The sequence below is a fragment of the Oryctolagus cuniculus genome, chromosome 3 (assembly GCF_964237555.1).
Source record: "Oryctolagus cuniculus chromosome 3, mOryCun1.1, whole genome shotgun sequence".
NCBI classification, from domain to species: domain Eukaryota; kingdom Metazoa; phylum Chordata; class Mammalia; order Lagomorpha; family Leporidae; genus Oryctolagus; species Oryctolagus cuniculus.
This window is the reverse complement of record NC_091434.1, coordinates 64,532,532-64,553,694: the sequence shown is the minus strand read 5'-3', so window position 1 is coordinate 64,553,694 and position 21,163 is coordinate 64,532,532. Positions and strand designations below refer to the sequence as shown.

The window sequence follows — 21,163 nt, the reverse complement described above, 5'->3', positions numbered from 1 at the left end:
TTAAATCCACTCCACACTGCTTCTCTGTCTATTACATGCTAATTTAATTTTACTGTGGACGATATTTTCAGCATTTGCTGAGGACAGTAAATTTTGTAGTTTATGTTATTTCACTTTTTATGACTTTTTAACACTTAATAAAATTTTATTAGAGCACTTTTGTGTTTACAAGGCCACAAAACTCTTGGCAGGTTGTCAGAAGTCCTTTTTATTATGATCCTACTGATATACTGCGAGTAATGAAATAATCATGTCCAGAAATGTATCAAAGGCCAGAGGGATTATCCCACTTAATAGCTCCACAGATGCGCCCAGAAGAATGCGGCCCGCGGCTGGATGGGCTGCGAGGCGAGGCGGCAGAAGGCGGGCGGCAGCCCCCACTCGCGTCTTTGCCATTTCGGTTGCTTTCCTAAAAGGCTACATGCAGGGTCATGTGACTTTCCGCCGTCTCAATAAAAAAAAAAGAATTTATTCTATTGCAAAGTGTGCTTTTCTTTTTATTCTCCTTGTGTGGGCATTTAAGGCTGCTCTAGTGGCGGTGGGGCTGGTTCAGCGTCTCCGTGTCAGTCACTTTCCTCTCCTTTCTAAGTGCACTTTTGTGGCATTTAAGCAGGCGATGGTGACATTGGTGTTGAGCCGGGCGGCTTCCAGAGCCAGTGCTGAAGGCGTTGGGAGGGACCCAGAAGGGCTCCAGGTGTGTTCAGGTCCTTTTCCTCCTGCCAGACAACACCTTTTGCCCTTGCTTTTTGGTTTTACTTTGTTTTGCAAAACAGGGGAATGAGGACTTGAGTTCTCTGCTTTCTGCCTGAACCAGAGAGCCACAGCATGCTGCTTTTATTTTAACTTTTTTTTTTTACTATTATAATTTTTGGTAAGACATGCTATGAGAAGAACTGAGATTTTGCAGCTTTTAATTCTTTACAATTTCTTTTCTTTTTCTTTTAACTAGATTCAGGATCACTTAACACACTGGTGTTAAGTCCATGCTTGCTGCAAAAGGAGATCATTGTATGTCCTGACCCTGAAAGCAAGGTGGGTGGCTTCGTTTTATAACTAAATTTTCAGTCTCCAGCTTCCTAGTTCTTTTTCTGTTATTCCCTAAGTAGTGTGCCAAAGTGATGGGGAAAAACAAAACAAAACAAAACAAAACAAAACAATGAGGAATGGACTCGTAGATGGAGTGACTGTGAAATTACTGTGGCTCTGTCTATAGCACGTGTTTGTTGAAACTTTGACTTTGAAAGGACTTTGGCAGTATTTTCCGCAAGAACGCATGTGCACGTGTGTGTGCATGTGTGTGCATGTGTATGTGTGTGTGTGTGTGTGTCTCATGTTCCAGTATATCACGTTCGTATTGGGTAATCTGTCCTTGTTTCAAACGACCCCTGGGAAGCGCGTGCCTCTCTCTGGATCTCCCCCACCGCACACATACGTGCTGTCCCATTTGGAGCTACACAGGGCAGCTCCTGGGGGCTCTTTGATTTCCGCTTCCAGGGAGCGATTTTGTTCTTTGTAAGTCATTTGCTCCTGGTCCAGCCGTCTGCTGTGTGCCTGTGATGGTCTGGTTCTGAGAGGAGCTGATGAGGGCTTGCACCCATCCCTTTAAAAAATTATGTGTTGAGACTATTTGGGAAGCCGTTTTTCTCTTTTAATGGTGTTTTCCATTTGAAAATTTCAGGCAGTTTTTCTTCCCTCTCTTTTTCAAGTGAATTCTTTAACAGAGTTGCAGAACTAAGAAAGGAAGTAATGATAGGCTCTGAGTAAACATTCCTCCTTCCTTCGGATTATTACTGATGGTCTGTGTGCTTTGTCTTTTACCGCAAGAGATACACAGCTTGTCACAGCAAAGGGCTCAGATCTTGGCTGTCCAAATTTCTGAGTGTTTTACATATGGGAATTTATGCCCAAATGCAAGAATCAAGGGGAGCATATTAATTTTTATTCTACAGAGTGACAGCTCAATTTTATAAGTACTTTGTGTCTAGGACAATTTAAATAATACTCCAGAGGCTACAATAGATTTTACATTAGAAATCTATTTTATTAGGTTATGAAGTAAATCTCCCCTAAGATAGATATTTTTAGTTCATGCAGGTATTGTGTTCTTGTGACTCTTGTTCAGAAAGGAGAGAACTGAGTGTAGGTAGAACTAAAGGAACACACCCTGGCCAGTGGCGGGCCTACCTGGTGCTGGCGGCAGGGATCTCACAGATACTTTCTAAAGTCTTCAGTGTTGAAAGGAAAGGGAAGAATGAGTTCCCAGTGCTGGCACCCAGTGAATCCATCTTTAAAAAGTGGAGGAAAGGAACCAAGCCAGAGGCATGAAGCGGTCCCATACATGGACAGGTGCTGGCAGGAGGCAGCAAGACATGGGGCTGGGTGGGCAAAGCCCAGGACGGCTGGCGTCATTCCTGTCCTGTCCTGCTGCGTGTGACTCGTGTAGCTTTACTTCTCCGTGCTCAGTTTCTCCCTCTGTACAATGGGATTGACACGAGGACTCGTCTCCTAGTTTTGTTGAAGAGTTAAAAGAGTTAGTCCATGTAGAATGCTTAAAACAGACCCTGACTGTGTTGGAATCTCCGGGAAGACCAACCTGGCCATCACGTAGCACAGTGCTTGGCACGCAGTGGGTCCGTAAATCTTTGTTGCACGAGGGTTGGGTGCTATGTCATGGACTGTCTTAGATTTTTGGATGTGACACCGGGGCATGCCTGAGCAGTGTCAGCCTTATGTGTGGATTTGACTTTACTGGGAATGCAGGGTTCTGCAGGAGGAGTCGTGTCCAGTTGCTGTTTGCCTTGCCCATGGGTTTCTATGTTGTCTGCTGATTAGGAATTAGGTCATCAGGTTTGGTTTTATTTTTAAAGAAAGGGGTAAGTTCAAAAGTCTGGAGATTGCCATATCACTCAGCACAGTGATACGTACGTGAGCGACAGGTCATTGACAAGACAGTCTGGTGTACCACACACATCAAAGCACTCTATTGTAGCCCATTGTTCTGTAAAGAGTGTTTGCAGGTACTGTGCTAAATCCTTTGCATGCATTGTCTTACATCATCCTCATGCTGAACTTTATATAGGTTAGAATTCCTATTTTAAAGACTAAAAAAAATATATGAGGCTCAGAGAAGTTGAGTGACTTTCCCAAGGTCACACAGCTAGAAATGACAGATCTGGGAGTTTAACCCTGGGCTCTGGGGATGCCAGCTGCACACAGTTAGCATTACTCCCATGCTGCCTCCCTGTCTGTTAGGCTTTGTAGATAGAGCTCCTGATTAGTTTGGTCATTTACAATGATTGTGTAAACCATGATAAAAATGGAAATGATTGAGTCTGGGATCCAGGCCTGTTCTACGTGAATCATCTCAGATCTTGTGCAGTGACTCAAACAGTGGGCTCCGGGGAGTGAAACCGGGCCTGCCTCCAAGGAACTTGCTTGTTCTCAGCTCATTCGACTACTACAAGTCGACGTTTGGAAAGAGCCAGAGGAGACATCAGGAAAAAGATCCTGCAGCTTTTCCTGAAATCCTGCAGTTTTCCTCCACGAAGCAGTAAAGCCGCAAGTGAATGGATTTACATGGCTGTTAAAGACGAAGGAATAGAAGTCAGACAAGTGGGTGGCAGAGCAGGTTTTCCCTTTAACCAAAAGTATTTACGGATATGAATTCTCTCCAGAAACTTGGTGGTGTTCAGGCTATTTCAGGAAACGGAGAACAATCTGAAATAGTAAGGAAAGCCTTGATCCATGTACAAGGTTATTTAATGAGTAAGCAAGGACCACGCAAGAGCGCTCTGCTTGAACCGCATGAGTCATTCTGCACCCTGGAAACGAATGCATACAGAACCCCCAAAGAAAAAACTTGTAAGGACTCCACGAGTCGTTCTTGAGAATGCTCAGTGCCCTCTTAGTCAAAAACTCATCCCAGGATAAAATTCAAAAGTGGATGATGGGCAGATGAAAGAGAACTGCAGCTATCTGGAAATCCTGTGCTGCTCCGAAGGAAGGGCCCGGTCTCGGGGCTTAGCAAGGCCCCTTCAAACAGTTAGAGTTCATCTTTGACTCATGACTTGTGACTGTGGTTGCTGGGGCTGGGGGAGGCGGGGGAGGAAATGAGGGCTGCTTCCAAGGGAGCCAGCAGAGCTAAGCTCGCTGCCTTGGTAGGAGTGGCAGTCTAAGCCTACATTTGCTTCTAGAGAGTCTGGGGCTATGCCAAGCTTTGGGGGCTTTGCTGGGGACCGAGTTCTGGGGTTTACCAGTTCTGCGACATGTGCGGTTCTGGACCCTTGGTTCACCTTTTCTATTGCTGGGTTTTTCTTTATGAAAGAGAAAACTCATCAGAAACTTAAAACCACATGTATGGGATTTTTTGTGGAATTAAGGATATGTAGAATTGGTTTTGAGCCATTTATTAAAAATATGAATAGATTATTTGTATTTATTTATTTATTTGACAGGAAGAGTTGTAGACAGTAAGAGAGAGAGAGAGAGATGGAGAGAAAGGTCTTCCTTCCATTGGTTCACCCCCCAAATGGCTGCTACAGCCGGCGCGCTGTGCCGATTCAAAGCCAGGAGCCAGGTGCTTCCTCCTGGTCTCCCATGTGGGTGCAGGGCCCAAGCACTTGGGCCATCCTCCACTGCCCTCCCAGGCCACAGCAGGGAGCTGGACTGGAAGAGGAGCAACCGGGACTAGAACCCAGTGCCCATATGGGATGCTGGCGCCACAGGCGGAGGATTGACCAAGTAAGCCATGGCGCCAGCCCCATAGATTATTTTTAAACAGATGAGGAGTTTACTGTATCTTCATGAATAGTTAATATTTACAAGAAAAAACTAAAAAAACAACATCAACTGATAAATTCGGTCCCACCAAAGTAAAAATGCAGTGTGATATATGTTGAAATGGAAGTCTGAAATTTCTAGAAAGGATGATAAAGGGAATAGATTCCCAACCCATGTCACAGCAGAGGTAATTTTTTAAAGATTTATTTATTTATTCATTTAGAAAGTCAGAGAGGGAAGTAGAGAGAGAGAAAAAGAGAGAGAGAGAGAGAGATCTTCCATATCACTAGTTCACTCTCCAGATGGCTGCAGCAGTCAGGACTGACCGGGCCAAAGCCAAAGGCCAGGAGCTTCATCCAGGTCTCCCACATGGGTGGCAGGGGCCAAAATATGTGGACCATTATCCGCTGCTTTCCCCAAGCCATTAGCAGGGAGCTGGACCAGAAGTGGAGCAGCTGGGACACTAGCCGGCACCTAAATGGGATGCTGGTGTCACAGGCAATGGCTTTACCCACCCACTATGCCAGCGGCTTTACCCACTATGCCAAAACAGCGGCCTCAGGAGAAGTAATTTTAAGCCATCAAAACTTTAAGGACCTTGAGCTGTTTTCTTCAAACTTGACTTGCCACTGTTTCTGCATCTGTGAATTTGCCAAGTTCAAGTTTATTGCTCTAAGAGGCGGTGAATGATAGTGCATCTCTTTTGAAAAAGTCTGAGTAGTTTTTGATTATTTGATGCAAAGAATGTATGCTTTTGCCTTTTTACATATCTTTCAAAGCAGCTATCCTGATATAAATAAAATCTTTCAAAAATGTATGCACCCCTTTTAGGCTGATACCAACCATTTCGTTCCATGAAAGTCGTGAGTGATGGCTGTGTGCGGCTCTGAATGAAATGGTGTCTCGGCTGTAATCTACGCAGCCAGCCTGTAGATCATCCCTCTGAGTTTCAGAATCTAGGATAAACACAACATTCGGCAAGGCCAAAATGCAAAAACCCTAGGCAACAAAGCAGTGAGCGCAGGCAGGCTCCTGGGACAGGAAGCCACTGGAATCTGGTTGCTAGGAGACACCCGTCTTTGCTGGCAGCAGGAAGATGTCCTTGAGCATGGCTTCCCCTGTGGTTGGCTTTGGACAAGCCATGAATCAGACTCCCAGCAGGGCCGCCCGGCTAACGGTACAGGTGCAGCGGAGGGGCCAGGGTGGCTCCTGGTCACTGGGAGAGTTTCTCATACACGCCCTCTCTTCTGCTGTTCTCTTCAGAAATCAGTGAAATTTACCGTTTCTTCTCTCAGTGGTGAGAAGATGGAAAATGCGGCTTGCTGGGTGGTGCTGAAGCCTGTGGGAATTTTGCAAAAACAAATTTACGCTCTAAATGGAATGAAACCACCTGCAAGGGCTGTAGGGATAGAGGGACAAGATAATTAATTAATGGTAATTAGAAGAGATTTCATGTAGGAGAAGGCACTGGAGCTGGAATCTGGCATGGGAACGTCACGTTTCCTGCGGAGAGCTGGAAGGACTGAAGTTGTCTTTCCTGTCCCGGAAGCATTCCCAGCACCTGGGACAGTGCCGGGGGCCTTGAATGAGTGCAGGAGTGCCAAGGTGCTGGGAGATGAGTGGGGGGCGCTCGCTGCTTGCTCTTCTACCGCCAAGTCAGCCAGAAGAAGGGGGCCTGAAGATTGGCTTTGTATCAGAGGCCCTGTATCGGAAAATGGTGAGAAACGGTGTCCGTCAGCCAGGCGTGGCCTATCTTAAAATGCAACCAGAACATGGGTAGGAAGCTATGACAGAATTCTGAGCCTGGCAGAGAGCCAAGTTTTATGGTTTACAAATGTTCTTTCAGAGGCATTATCTATTCAATATGTGCAGTTTATTACATGCCAGTTAGAACTTGGTGGCTGTTAGGAAGGGAACCCCAGCACGCAAGATGGGGACTCACCTTTCTCTTACTTGTCCTCCCTCACTACTGTCCCATTCCTCCTGCACTCTTTCTTGCCCCCTGCCCGTGTCTCAGCCTCCCAGGGACTTTCCTGCTGCTCTCTGGGTATGGGCCCTTTGGCTGCCACACTGCTGAAAAGCCAGCCCTGGCCCAGTATACAGTCTGGGACAGGAAAGGGTTAGTCTTTTGGCTTTGGAATTACGCTGGCGGCACCTCTTTGGAGAGATGTGATGGAAATGAAAAGCTGAAGAATGAGATTTGGAGCCCATAAAGTAGTCCAAGATTTGAACAATATGTGGGAATCGTGCATTCAAAAGATACATTTAAAAGATCATGTTAAGCATGCATCTTCTATACTTATTTTTAAAACCATTACCCAACTCTAACAAATGTGGCGAAAATCATTTAGCTTTTGACTGAAGAGTAAATGGCCTTAATTCTCAGTAGACTGATTTGGAGCTGTGGGCTGGGCAGGCAGATGACTGAAATTTGGATCCAAGTTCTACCATTTAGTAGCTATTAACAATACTAGGTGGTACTTAAACTCTTTGAGTCCCAGTCTTCCCATCTGTAAAATGGGACTAAGGAGTCCTATTTAAGAGGTTTGTGTGGCAGTTAAACAGCAAATGGATACAAGGTATACAGCACAGTGCCAAACATACAGCAAACCCTCACCATATGAAAGGTGCCACCAGCGTCCTCAGGTCTTCTTTAGGTGCTGGACTCTCCCAAAGGGGACGCTTATGTTCTTACTGCTACACTTTTAATAATCATTTCCCTTCACAACTCCTTCAGCAACCTTTCTTTTAGACTCCCTTACCTATATGGAGCTGTTTGGCAAAAGACACAGAATAGTTTCTTAGTGTGAATACCACCGCGTTCAGAGCAAGTGCATTTCTCTCACTGATTCCAGGGAAGGTTGTTCTGGTCTTGAGGAGTGGTGCTGGTGGTTGGTAGGAGTGATAACAGGAGGGATAGGGCGTAGGTGGTTCTGTGGGGCCAGGGACTACTTTAGCCATCAGCCTGATCATTTGGAAATGCCTTTCCATTATATTGCAAGGCAACTAGTTGGGAAAGGAAAACTTGGTTAATTAGTTCTTTCATGGAAAACATCCAGGTTACAGGTTTTTTGCCCCCACTTTCAGCCTCCCCCACCCCCAGTGGCCCAGCTTGCTCACTGTTACTCCCTGCTCATTGTTCCCTCCATCCCCCAATCCCTCAAAATGCTTTGCCAACTGTGCCCTTCCATTGGGTCTGACTGGTCCTTACAGTCATCTCATTATAGAATCCCAGCTTATCTCATGGCGTGGAAAAGGTGTAGAACATTGGAATTAAGCAGTTGAATACATAGCCAACGGGAATAGAATTTAAAGCAAGTGACCAAATAGCAAGAAAATCAAGACGCCTCCCAGGCAGAAATGGTTTGAATCAGCAAGACACATCCTCCCAACAATAATCTACAAACTGTTAGAAACGAGAGATCTGTTTTTAACAAGAGTCAGACAAATACACCCTTCAGTCTTTCAGTTACACCTGGAAGGTAATTTTTTTTAATGTATTACGCCTATATTTTTCTTGTTACCAGAGGTCCTTTGTACAGATTCTGCCAAGAATGCTGGCACCAATAATAATCTTGAATGAATTCTACGATCCTGGACAGCCTCAGAGATGGCTTCATCGAAGCTTAGATCACCATGCTGGCACCTGTTTTTAGGTCTATCATGGCACCATTTGCTATTTAGTTTTGTCTTGAGCCATCACACCTGAGGATTTGGACCTATATTTCTTCAAATGTCCTCAGCCCAAATGTCTCACCCAAAAGGAATATCAAATGAGACCAGCAGACTTATGTCTGAAAAACATTTTTATTCCTAGTCTACTTTTTTTAATCCATCCACTCCTCCTTTGTCCATCTGTCCGTCCATGTGTCTCTTAAGTAGATAATTTCACACAGGTAGACACTCTGAAAAGTAGATACCCTGTCTGCCTTCTTGACTACTTTATCTTTAAAATTTAGCCCATGATTGGCACAGGCTAACACTGAAGGAATATTTCATCAATCAATAAATGGACAGTTATCAAATGTCCACTCTGTATTGGAACAAGGCGTATTTATGATAATACAAAAGAGTTCCTACCTTCCTGATGTAGATTATGATTTTTTCAGGGTGGTTTTGTAGCCCATCAGAAAAAAAAAATAGATTTCTAAGCTTCTAAGGCATTTTCTGTTCATCTGACAGGCAGTTTCAATAAGTGTGTGTGTAATGCACTAAAACAGACACACATTTCTCTTGTGAGAGAAATGAGGGGGAGAAAAACCCAAACAGCTTCACATCACACAAATTCTGATCCTTTCTTCCTAAATGCGCAGCTCCTCCAGGCACTAATGGTTGTAAGAGACTTTGGGGACACTTGTCTTAATGCGCCATTTCCTACAGGCCTTGTTAGTTCCTGAAACCATCTGCAAGAAGTTATGGTATTTGGCTTTCTTAAGCCATATTTTTAAAGCAAGACATCTAATTAGTGCTTGTTAAGGTGTTCCGGGTGTTCTGGCCACTTCTGTCACCCCTGCTGTTCTGCTGGGTCAGCAGGTTTTCAGGAAGTATTGTTCCCGGGAGAGGGCCTCCAAGGCTGCTGGCTCAGGGTGGAGAAGCACTGGGTGTACCCACACAGAGCAGATCCCTGGTGCCATTGAAGACTGGCCAACACGGACCTCCTGGTGCCCAGCAGCTGCTTTCGAAGGCTTCTGGGTTTGACATTTTATGGTGAAGGCTGAGACCTCAGCATGGGTTTGGGATGAGTGACTACAGGCGTGTCCACTGGAGCCCTAGAGGAGAATGTGACAAAAAAGGTGGCCAGCGCCGAGGCTCACTAGGCTAATCCTCTGCCTTGCGGCGCCGGCACACCGGGTTCTAGTCCCGGTCAGGGCACCGGATTCTGTCCCGGTTGCCCCTCTTCCAGGCCAGCTCTCTGCTGTGGCCAGGGAGTGCAGTGGAGGATGGCCCAAGTGCTTGGGTCCTGCACCCCATGGGAGACCAGGAGAAGCACCTGGCTCCTGCCATCGGATCAGCACGGTGCGGCAGCCATTGGAGGGTGAACCAACGGCAAAGGAAGACCTTTCTCTCTGTCTCTCTCTCTCACTGTCCACTCTGCCTGTCAAAAAAAAAAAAAAAAAAAAAGTGACAAAAATGATGTGAGCTTGACTTATTAATCTAAGGACCTTTGGTGAAGACTTCAAAAACGGAGTTCACTTGGAAGGACATAATTTTTAGATACTCTAAGAAACATTATAAAACTGCAAAAATAGTTCATGGTACTGCAGATTCTACCAATGCTCATTAAATGAACAGATGCATTGAAGGTAGTTTTATTATTTTTGCAAATAGTTAATATCATAAAATCAATTAAAATTTCAAATATTTTAAAAAATAATACATTACTGAGTTTCCCCCAAAGTTGTTTACCCATATTTGGATTCAAATGGCTTGGTAACTGTCTAGTTTATGAAACACAAATGCATGTCAAATCTGGTGATATAAAATAAATTATTTCAAGACAAACTCAATTCTTTGAAAATGAAGAGACAAAGAAATATGAGTAGATAAAGCAATATTATATAATCTATTCAGAGAACTTAGTAATAGTTTTTCCAAAACATACATGAAAGGAACCAATTGTTTCATATTGATCATGGCTTTAATCACAATTAAATTAAGTGTCCTTTCCCTTTGAATTTTAATATGCTCCTTTGAGTTAAACCTTGATTAAGAAGAAAGTGCAATAGGTGTAATATAGACTTAGCCAAATTAAGTTTGAACATTCCATGTGTAAGGTCATTTCTATTAGAATCTGTCTTGCTTCCATAACCTAAACATTTCATTATAGTAAAGGCTCAGTCAAGGATTAGTATTTGACATTGGGTACCAAAAATCTTGCTGAGCCCTCAACCACCAACAAGCTTTTTGGGAGAACAGGGGAGAAAATGGGAGCATGTGAGGGAGAAGAAGGGTTGAGTTGGCCAACTCTTGACTTCTGAAATCTTTAGCAGTCACAACAACTTTTTCTGTGTGTTGATGCTGTGCGGTATTCCTGTTTATCTGTCCATCATGCTCTTAGACCCACTGTTCAGATGCAAAAGGCCTCAAGACCATCTGCAAGCTTGATGGGCAGATGCAGTGGCTGGGCCAGACGATTATAACTGTCAGTTACAATTGCATCTCTGCCCCTCAAGTTGTTGCTGGATGCTCCTGACTCCCTTTGAACGCACTGCTGTGATGCAGCAGTGCAGTTCCTGGCTATTGATGTGAGGGACCAAGTCACTCCCTGGCTTCAGTCTAGTTGCAAACAAGATTTATGAAATGAAGAGGGATGCCCATTTTGCGAAAGGTTGGCTGTTTTTGTCTACACTGCGTTTAGTGATACAGCATCTTCCTCTGCAGAGACTCACTCCTTGAGCGTGCAGAGAAATCGTGCATCTGAACATTATTTCCATGGCGTTGCCATGTTTACTGTTTCCTGTTGTCTTTGCTTGAAAGTGTTTTTAACAAAAATTAGGGTTGAGCATAACAATATTTGAGCTAGGGGATGAAAGGAGCTATGATTATGTTTCCTTTCCAGGTTAACATGGGCACCTTTGATTTAAGCACTAGAGACCCAGGACAGGATATGACACCAATTAAAAACATGAAACTTAATTTTTGCACTAAACAATCACGTAATCCTTCTTCTGGTATCTGGTTGAGGGTTACTGACATGACATTTATTTCTCAGCTACAATCCTAAATTTATTGGGTTGGCTTTATTTAAGGTACATGGGGCAACTAATATTAGTGCATGTAAAAGTCGAGCAATGTCTCAAAATGGTAAAGCAGCTATTATAAAGGGAACATATTTTTTCCGGATGACTCGGCACAAGGTCAAGAACGTGTGCAAACTTACTCCGTGAGTCCCAGGCCCACTCTTCTCAGTTGGAGGCAGATTTTGATTTAAGGTCTAAATTGCAAACCAAATCAAATAATTCTATCCCCTAAACTACACAAGGACAAGTTTTTTATTAATCACTTCTCTTTAGCCTTACATTTAAGTTGCATTTCTCTCAAGAGAGCTTTCTTATTTATTGCAAATCAAGTTTAGATCAAAATCACAAAGCAATACACGAATTGTTTAAAAAAAGGAAAAGTGATGTATTTGGGTAATATATTTCAAAGCTAAAATTGAATTTTAGCGTGTAATTTTAATGCACAGAATAATTCAAGTGAAGGCATGCAAACCAGGTAAACCTCCCCATCTCTGCACTTTGACACCTTGTTTAAGTTGAGCTAATGATCTTATGAAAAAAGTATTAGCAGTTTCAGTTCAGCCCCTGGTGGTCTATGCCACATATTGCATAACCTGCTGGTGGGTCCTCCAGGACTATTTCTCACTTGCAGACAGTAGCCTTTTATAATTCTGTCTGGAGGTGGAGGGAGCTGGGAGGGAGGGTGTCCTGTTTTAACCGTCATTCTGCACTTGAAAATAGTGAAAATGTTTATAGAACAAAGTCCAATGAAACGTTGTAGGACACTTCAATGCCTTCACATGTTCAGATGTGAACCTCGCACTCTACACCAAGTGTTTGAATAAAGTCATTCTGTTTAAGAGAAAAAAGTCGCTCGTGACTTCTAGTCCATGTGGAAAATTACCAAAGGCTGCAGTTTTTCTAGCCACGAACATTCTCATTTCCCATGTGCAGTTGGTTAGCTCCTCACTATGTCCCCAAGGAGTCTGTAACACTGAAGAGAAATGAGAACTTCCACACGGAAAAAGAGCCAAGGCAGCATTTGTAATAATTAAAAACAAGGAAGGGGAAAGATTGAGCCTTGCTTTTCTTTTTCTTGGGTGAAAAAAACCAGAGTGTGGGATGCCCAGGTGAGAAGTAGATGTGAACTTGCTTTTACTTTTTACAGGACATGAGGATAAAAGAAGAAGAAAAAAAATACTACCTCTCTTAAATGTCCGAACTCAAAGTTGCATGCAGGGAGTGCTAAAATGAAAGGGGTCATCACGGCCAAATTCACTGCCCAGCTTTTGTGAACTGTTAGAAGCAATTTCCAGGAACTGGGCTTTTTTTATTCGGGTTTGCTTTCACTCTCAGCTTGAGTGTTAATTTTTGACTAGTCCTTTCTATGCTTTCGTCAAATGTGCACAGTCGATTCTTGTAGCATTTCTCACGTGCACGCACACACACATACATTCTAAATATTTAAAGAAAACAAATAACTCTAGCCACTTGGTAAAAATGCAGCTTGATATTTGGATTCAAGAGTAGAAATAATTTCAAAGACAACTCTCATGGGCACAGTGTGTTAACTGCGTGCTGTGCCACCATTTTATTGTGTGCGAGCGGACAGCAAGATGGTGGGTGCAGCATTTTGTTGTATAAGGGCTCCTGCGTGTTCTGCCTCCGACCGCTGAGCCAGTGTGTGTCACACCAACAGAAAAGCCGGATTTCCCAGGTCTGGGGACTGATTAAAGAACACAGACACACAAATCTTCTTTCACTCACTGTTTTGCAGATGCTGAGGCGAAATTTTAAATATATCAATACAAGGAGAACAAATTTTCTTTCAAATAAAAAAAAAACACTAGAAATGATATTTCAGTTAAATATGTAACCCCCCTGGTGTTGGTAAATGCATATGTTATTAATAGATCTTCCAATGTCACAGCCAGTAATCTACCTTGAGAAAAGATCCAGGACAGAGTTAACATAGAGAATGTGAATGTTTTACTTGTGAATAAACGATCTTTCCAGATCAAGGTTGAGGTCATTGGCAAGCTAGTTTAGGTGAGCTCATTCCACAGTTATTTGCACATGCAAATCGAGGTTCTAATGTTTTTTATGTTACTGCCTTTTGTTAATAGGAAGAGCTCTGATTAATTTCTTAAGATAAAAAAATTAGAATAACCGAACAGTGTACTCTTGCTAATAGTGTTCAGTTTTCATTAGTCCCCAAATAGAACCAAAGCTAACATGGATTTTGACTTACCCTTAACTGGATCTCAAATTGAAGAGAGATGAATTTGACTAAGAGAAGAATTTGACACTGCCTTCTATTACCCACAGCTGAATTACCACTCCCTTTTGTCTGAGAAAAACATTTTCTTCTCAATGAGGTCGATATTTTTAATACTGAAGAAAAACTGAGGCTCATAGCATATTGTGGATTTTTTTTTTTTGCTGTTGTGTGTGGGTGTTTGATTGCAGTTGCCAAACACTTGAGATTATAAAAATGATACTGCTGCATAAAATAGACCTGTAGCAACACTGTTTATGGCACACACAACAATATTATTTTCTGCTGTTTGGTGTGCAGTAGTTGTAAATAGGAAAATGTGTAAGCCATTAAATCTAGTAGCAATAGGACTCTAAATCAGGGTTTATTATATCAATGCATGAAAAGCTTTACTTTTTTGATCTCCCTGGGTTAAATTTTCATGTTTGCAAGTGTATTTTAGCTCTGGAGATATTTATCTGGTAGCATCTTGGAGAAAAAGGAAATGGACAGATGTCCATAAACAGAGGGCTCCACCTGGTGGAAAAGAGGAGGTATGATTGTTGATGAGAACTAAGGCTGCAAAGGGAAACAGATGGAAGGGCAGCATTTTGTCTCTCTGTGTGTGTGCATGTGTGTGCGCATGTGTGTGAGTGGCACGCATGCTGTACATCTTTTATAATGAATATGCTCAAAGGAGAGAGAAATATACTATTCCCCAAATTTGAATTTCAATATTGTTATAGTTTTCTAGCTAGCATGATTTGACTATTTCTTTCAAATTCAAGCCTTCCTGCACATTTACTATTTATTTTATTCCAAATACATACATCTGAACAGATATTAACATGTGGCCTGCCAGTTATTAAGCACAACAGAAGGCAGACTATCCATAATACCATCTGATCATTGCACTTTTGAGTAGAATGCCATCTAGCAGACAAATTTAAACAAAGAAAGCATTTGCTGCAACCCACGGGTGTTCTGCGGATGGCTTTGTGGCTCACTTCGGAAGAGTTGGAGAGGATGTGGTGCAGAGCTCAATCAAGGGAGGGGCGCAACAATCTCAAATGCACAAGTAAGGAACAGAAAACTGTTCATTTTAAAATCTCATCTGTGACTGAGATGCTGGAGAATTTGAACCTATGTGTTGTGACTCACCCGCCTTTTCAAATTCTAAAATCAAGACAGGAATTACATATATCAAATGCTATGCAAAATGTAAAAGAGGCACACCGTTTATGACTCTCTACGTAAGGTGGAAATTAAATCTTCAACTTCCAATAAAATTGTATTTCTGTAATAAAACTGCTGCACCTTGACTCCAGACTACATTGAATCCCAAATTAAACACCCCATTTACTATACTGTAACAAGCAAAAGAGTTTGCTATACCGAACAGTGTTATGGGTGAAAAAAAGCGTATTTTATTTTGCTTTGTCATCTACGTAGCATTCACCAGAGCAGTCTCGTTCCCCACCCCGTCTTTCTTACAACACCATGTATATTGATGAGGGCAATTTTCAAAGTTTGTCTTTCATCGCTAACATGTATTTTCTTCCTAAATTATATAAATCAGCATATGAGTTGAGGCCTAAAAAACAGTCAATCAAGTAGCATATTTACTACACAACGTTATACTGCATTTCAGGGATAACTCAGGCTTATAAGCAGAAACAGCTGTTGTGCTGAAGGCTGGGTACATATCTTTATGCATTGTGTGTGTGTGTGTGTGTGTGTGTGTGTGTAGTAGAAGCTTTTCCCTATAATCCTATAATGCGAGGTACTATTCCCTCCTTATGCACGTCTGCAGCCTCAACACGCTGATACCCACACACTGAAACTCAAAGTTTGACTTAGGCTCTGACAAGACACGTTATGTATTTATCTCACCCTGTTTCGAGTTGGAAGAATTAGGCTAGATGTCCTTATGCAGGCAGTGTAATGTAATGGTTCCCCTCTCCCCGCCATGCCATGGTCCAGCCAGTGCTGGCTTCTGGCGCCTGCAAAGTGGCTTTAGTAGAAGCGCAAGCCTGCAGAGGGTGAGGAAGAGTGAGTGTTGCATAGCAAGGTCACTTACTCTGACCAGCCCTGGTGCAGAGGAGCCGGCCAGGGAGCTTGCCTTTGGCTGCCTCCGCTGTCCTCCCTCTGCTCTCCCCAGCTACCCTCTAGTGGACTGAGGGGGAAATTTCCTCTCAGGCTGCCTCACCCTGCTCTCCTCATTTAATAAATGCGCTCCCCTCCCCCGCTCTCAGGAGATGGTGGATATTATTAACCTTCAAGCACGATACAGTGAGATGAATGTTAATCATGAAGGGGTTTCTAATCAAGTTTAATGGTGTAGGACATAGAGAAGTTGTGTTAGCAGTTTCAGTCCTGCTAAAAATGCTAATTGTTATGTTCCATGTGATAGGTGAGGATAATATGAAAGCGGCGACAGCTTTTGCATTTCAGTTTGGAAGTTGTTGCCTGTAATTTTGAGGCCAATGTAGAGAAGAGAGAAGGCGGGAGAGAGAAGGAGAGAGAGAGAGAGAGAATTTCATTTGAAGGGCTCATCAGGAGGCTAATTTAGGGCTGAGGCTTCAGAGACGTTGGAAATTGGAGACTTGATGTCTGCTCAGCTCAGGAAAAGAGAAGTCTCCTCTTGGCAGGGGCAACTCTTAGTGTCAGAAGTCAACAGAAGAAGTTTTAGATCTGGGAACAATCTGTTGCTACACCACGTGATACAGGGGCTATGGTGCTGAGCATGGCCTTTGATTTCTTCCTACCTTTTACATCTCCCTTTTTGGTGGGTTGCTACTTTAGTCAGCATGTAGAGGTAATTCTTAAAGAGTAGATTTTTCACCCTGATCTAGGAATCGTGGTAAGAACGCTTAGGAGTCCTCTACTGGTATTTGATTATCCTAAATTGTATAGCCCAAGCCTGAACTTCTGTAATAGCACGTCATGGTGTCACCTGCTAATAAACTGAAAAGCATTTTGCTGCAGTGCAGTGCGGGTCTTGAAGTTTTTCCGTGCATTTTTCTGCTTTACATATTCAGTTTCAGTGTAGAAAATATCAAAGTGATAAATGCAAACTATCAAAAACAGTCCAGTAAGGAGCCTATGTGGATATGGACCATTTTAATTGGATTGTCCTAGCCTCCAGATATGGCTTTTATGGTAATTTTTTACAGATTTTTATAAAATTGATTCAACATAGAAGAGATGTAAATGATGTTCAGGAACTAACATGAGATATGATGTCAGTGACCAACATAATTTTCTCATCAATAATGATAATGATACTAATTAGTCCAGGCATCACACCTGTGCAAAGCCCTTATCCCTATTTTACAGATGAAGTAACTGAGACACCAAAGGTTAATTGCTTGCCCAAAGCCATGTAGCAACTCGGCGAGTACCACAGTTCACATCTCACATTCTTGCTTCTTCGGCAATGGAACAATTACACCTCTCTTTAAAGAAGGAACATTACTTATTGCTTCTATCACCAGGGATTGGTGTTAATGAACAATAGAGAAGAGAGATCATGCATTATCTGTTTTAAAATGGTAACATCCTCTAAGCGTTAGGATAGTATTTCACCAGGTTTTCTAGACTGTAGTTGCATTAGTATCCTAAACCTCCCAGTATACATATACTTTCAGAAAACTCAGTCATCACCCATGCAAGTGAGAAGGTCATTAGAGCTAGGACTGACTTTAACATGTCCTTCACGGATAGAATAAATTCCATGAGCTCCCTCGTTCTTTTCATGTTCTTTCACAGAAGAAAATGTGGGTTCTCCCCAGCCCCCTAAATGTTTCAGTGAAGACTACAGTTGTGCACCAACAGGCAGTTTTGCATACATGTGTTCAGAGAACAATGTGGAGAATTTATCCCCTGGGATACAAAAACCCCAGCAACAACAAACTTAAAAACAGATGGTTCTGATACAGTCTGATAAGAATGTAAACAGGAAAATATCTTTGTTGACTTATTTCTTAGTAATCAGTAATAATTAGTTATTGTCTAGAGATGAATTATAGATTTCCCAAGCCTGGCCAGGAGCGGCTTCTGAAAAGTGAAACTAACTTTCTAACCTTGGTGAAGAGTTGGTGATTCCTGCAGAACCTTCCTCATTGACATTCTCCTTGATTGATGTAGAGGGCTGAAAGCCTCGGAGAGGATAAGTCTGCATTCTTTGTTGTTTCTTTTATCTTCATTCGAATTAGAGGTGTTATACCCCTCCCACTAATCTAGGAATGAGTCCATTTGAAAAAGAGCGGGAAGTTTCTCTACAGCTTACAGAACCAGAGGTTTCTTTAATTCCTTCCATCCATCCGTCCTTCCTCCCTTCTAACCTTTCTTTCTTACTCTCCTTTTCTGGGGAGAAGGATATTATTGTAGAGAGAGAGAATGTATTTCTTCTGTAGAGTCAGGGTTGGTTCTCTGTTATGTTCCTTTGCCACAGGCCTTCTTTGCTGATGATTACTTGGATTCTATAAGCATTTAACTACTATTTCCTATTTACCACGTCTGTGCTAGGCACTGGGCTACAAAGAGGAGTCAGACACACTTTCTTCTGTTTAGGGCTCATAGTTTAGCTGGTGGAGGCAAGTACATGAAGAACTGTTACTTGGTTTGTTAAGAAGTGGGTCATGCAGTGGTACACAATCAGTTGTCTGTACAGCAGATAGAAAAGATCTTGGGATCCTGACACAATCCCAGAGTTTTGTGACCTTCCTTCCTTCCTTCCTTCTTCCTTTTTCTTTTTTTAAAGATTTATTTTTATTTATTTGAAAGATAGAGTTACAGAGAGAGAGAGAGAGAGAGAGAGAGAAAGTCTTCCATCCTCTGGTTCACTCCCTAAATGGCTGCAATGGTCAGAGCTGCGCCGATCTGAAGCCAGCAGCCAGGATCTTCTTCCAGGTCTTCCAAGTGGGTGCAGAGGCCAAAGTACTTGGGCCACCTTCCACTGCTTTCCCAAGCCATTGCAGAAAGCTGGATCAGAAGAGGAGCAGCTGGGACTAGAACCGGTTCCCATATGGGATGCCGGTGCTTCAGGCCAGGGCTTTAACTCGCTGTGCCACAGCATCGGCCCCGGTACCTTTCTTTTAAACAGAACAGAAAATCTAGGCTGTGTTTCTCCATTATAGTATGCCTCTAAAAAGAGTAATGCTATTTTTAAAAAAAGATTTATTTTATTTATTTGAAAGGCAGAGTTATAGAGGAAAGAAAGACAGAGAGGAGAGATCTCCCATTTGCTAGTTCACTCCCTGAATGGCCACAACAGGTGGGGCTGGGCCAAGCCGAAGTCAGGAGTCAGAAGCTTCATCAGAGTGTCCCATGTGAGTGACAGGGTTCCAAGCACTTAGGCCATATTCCACTGCTTTCCAAGGTACAGTAGCAGGGAGCTAGATCACAAATGGAGCAGCTAGGACTCGAACTGGTGCCCATATGGGATGCTGGTGTCGCAGTTGGCACCTTAATCTGCTCTACTGCAATGCCAGCCCTCCAAGTAATACTTTCTTTAGTGTGTAATTCAGCCACCAGAAATACTTCTTATTAAAATGAACTAATACAAATAATCCATGCAGTACATTCCAGAAGCATTTCTTTCATTCAGAGATATTCAGCAAATATTAGTAAGTGCTTTTTACGTAGCAGGGACTGTGCTAGATGTGGATTAAGAGAATAAATATTATATGTAACATCTTCTCATAGAACATAAAGTCTGATAGGGAAGGACAATAGCAAATAGATAATTACTGGGGCCGGCGCTGTGGCATGGTGGGTAAGGCTGCCTGCTCTAGTTCGAGTCCTGGCTGCTCCACTTCCGACCTAGCTCTGTACTATCGCCTGGGAAAGTAGTAGAAGATGGCCCAAATCCTTGGGCTCCTGAACCCACATGGGAGATCTGGAAGAAGCTCCTGGATCCTGCTTTGGATCAGCGCAGCTCTCTGGTAATTGTGGCCATCTGGGGAGTAAACCAGAGGATGGAAGACCTCTTTCTTTCTGCTTCTGCCTCTCTGTAACTCTGCTTTTTTTTTTTTTAATTTTTTTTTTTTTGACAGGAAGAATGGACAGTGAGAGAGAGACAGAGAGAAAGGTCTTCCTTTACCATTGGTTCACCCTCCAATGGCCGCTGTGGCCGGTGCACCACGCTGATCCGAATCCAGGAGCCAGGTGCTTCTCCTGGTCTCCCATGCGGGTGCAGGGCCCAAGGACTTGGGCCATCCTCCACTGTCTTCCCGGGCCACAGCAGAGAGCTGGCCTGGAAGAGGAGCAACCGGGACAGAATCCGGTGCCCCAACTGGGACTAGAACCCAGTGTGCTGGTGCCGCAGGCGGAGGATTAGCCTAGTGAGCCGCAGTGCCGGCCAACTCTGCTTTTCAAATAAATAAATATACATCTTTTAAAAAACAGATAATTATCCTAATTATTTGTTAATGAAAACATTACTTGTGCTATTGAATGTAGTAAGTGGCACTGTTTTATCTACCCTGCTTCTGCTCTGTCTTCTGGTGATGGTGTCGTGCTTGTACTCTGGAGAAGTACCCTTCACCATTGCGTGCCACCTTGATGGAGCCGTCAGTTAAGATGCTGTGCTCCTAGCTTGTGACCCAAGCTGGGTGAATAAGATGACCTTTTCCAGGAATTAGTGCTCTGTCTCCATATAGATTCAGACTCTAAATATGTCAACAGTCTGCAGTTGAATCAAAAGTAGCTTTTCCTTTAATTTTGAGATTTATACCATATCCTTCAGTTTCAACTACTTGCAGTCAGCTATAGTGTTTATAGTACTACCTAAAATGCCATGATTCAAGAAAGAAGTAAACTAAAGTGTGGCATGATCTTGAGGGTTTGATAGAATTTAAGAATATGGGGCTGGCATTGTGGCACAGTGAGTTAAGCTACCACCTGTAACCCTGGCATCCCATATGGGCTCCAGGTCGGGTCCTAGCTGCTCCACTTCTAATCCAGCTCCCTGCTAATGAGCCTGGGAAAGCAGCCAAAGAAAGCTCAAGTATTGGGGCCCCTGCAGCCCATGTAGGAGGCTTGGAATAAACTCTTGGCTCCTGATTTCGGCCTGGCCCACCCCCAGCCCCAGTTGTCGTGGCCACTGGGGGAGTGAACCAGCAAATGGAGGATCTCTGTCTCTCTCTTTCCCACTCTCTCTCTCTTAACTCTGCCTTTCAAATAAATGAATAAACCCTGAAAAAATATAATTTAAGAATTGACAAACCATTTTATTTAGAATGTGAATTTGAAATAGAATTCCTTCTTCTTGTGTCTATAATGAGTAACATTTCCAACACAATAGTATTAAAAGTTGTGATATTTATGAAATAATTTAAATATTGTAAACTTTAACAGTTTTGAGACTATACCCTGACAGACGTCCAAAGATAGTGAGGTATGT

General features: G+C 42.9%; 1 long non-coding RNA gene across 12 annotated transcripts in view; it reads left to right on the top strand.

Annotated features, from left to right (window-relative positions):
• The window catches only part of LOC103348788 (uncharacterized), a 193,884-nt gene that overhangs the window by 1,312 nt on the left and 171,409 nt on the right, over window positions 1-21,163 (top strand). For 9 of the 12 annotated variants that reach the window (XR_011387238.1, XR_011387242.1, XR_011387239.1 and 6 more), the window contains exon 2: window positions 950-1,032. This is a non-coding gene — a long non-coding RNA (uncharacterized lncRNA). Of the gene's footprint in view, window positions 1-519; window positions 695-949; window positions 1,033-21,163 lie in introns of those variants that run through there. The other 3 variants (XR_011387244.1, XR_011387240.1, XR_011387243.1) reach the window with 1 other exon arrangement.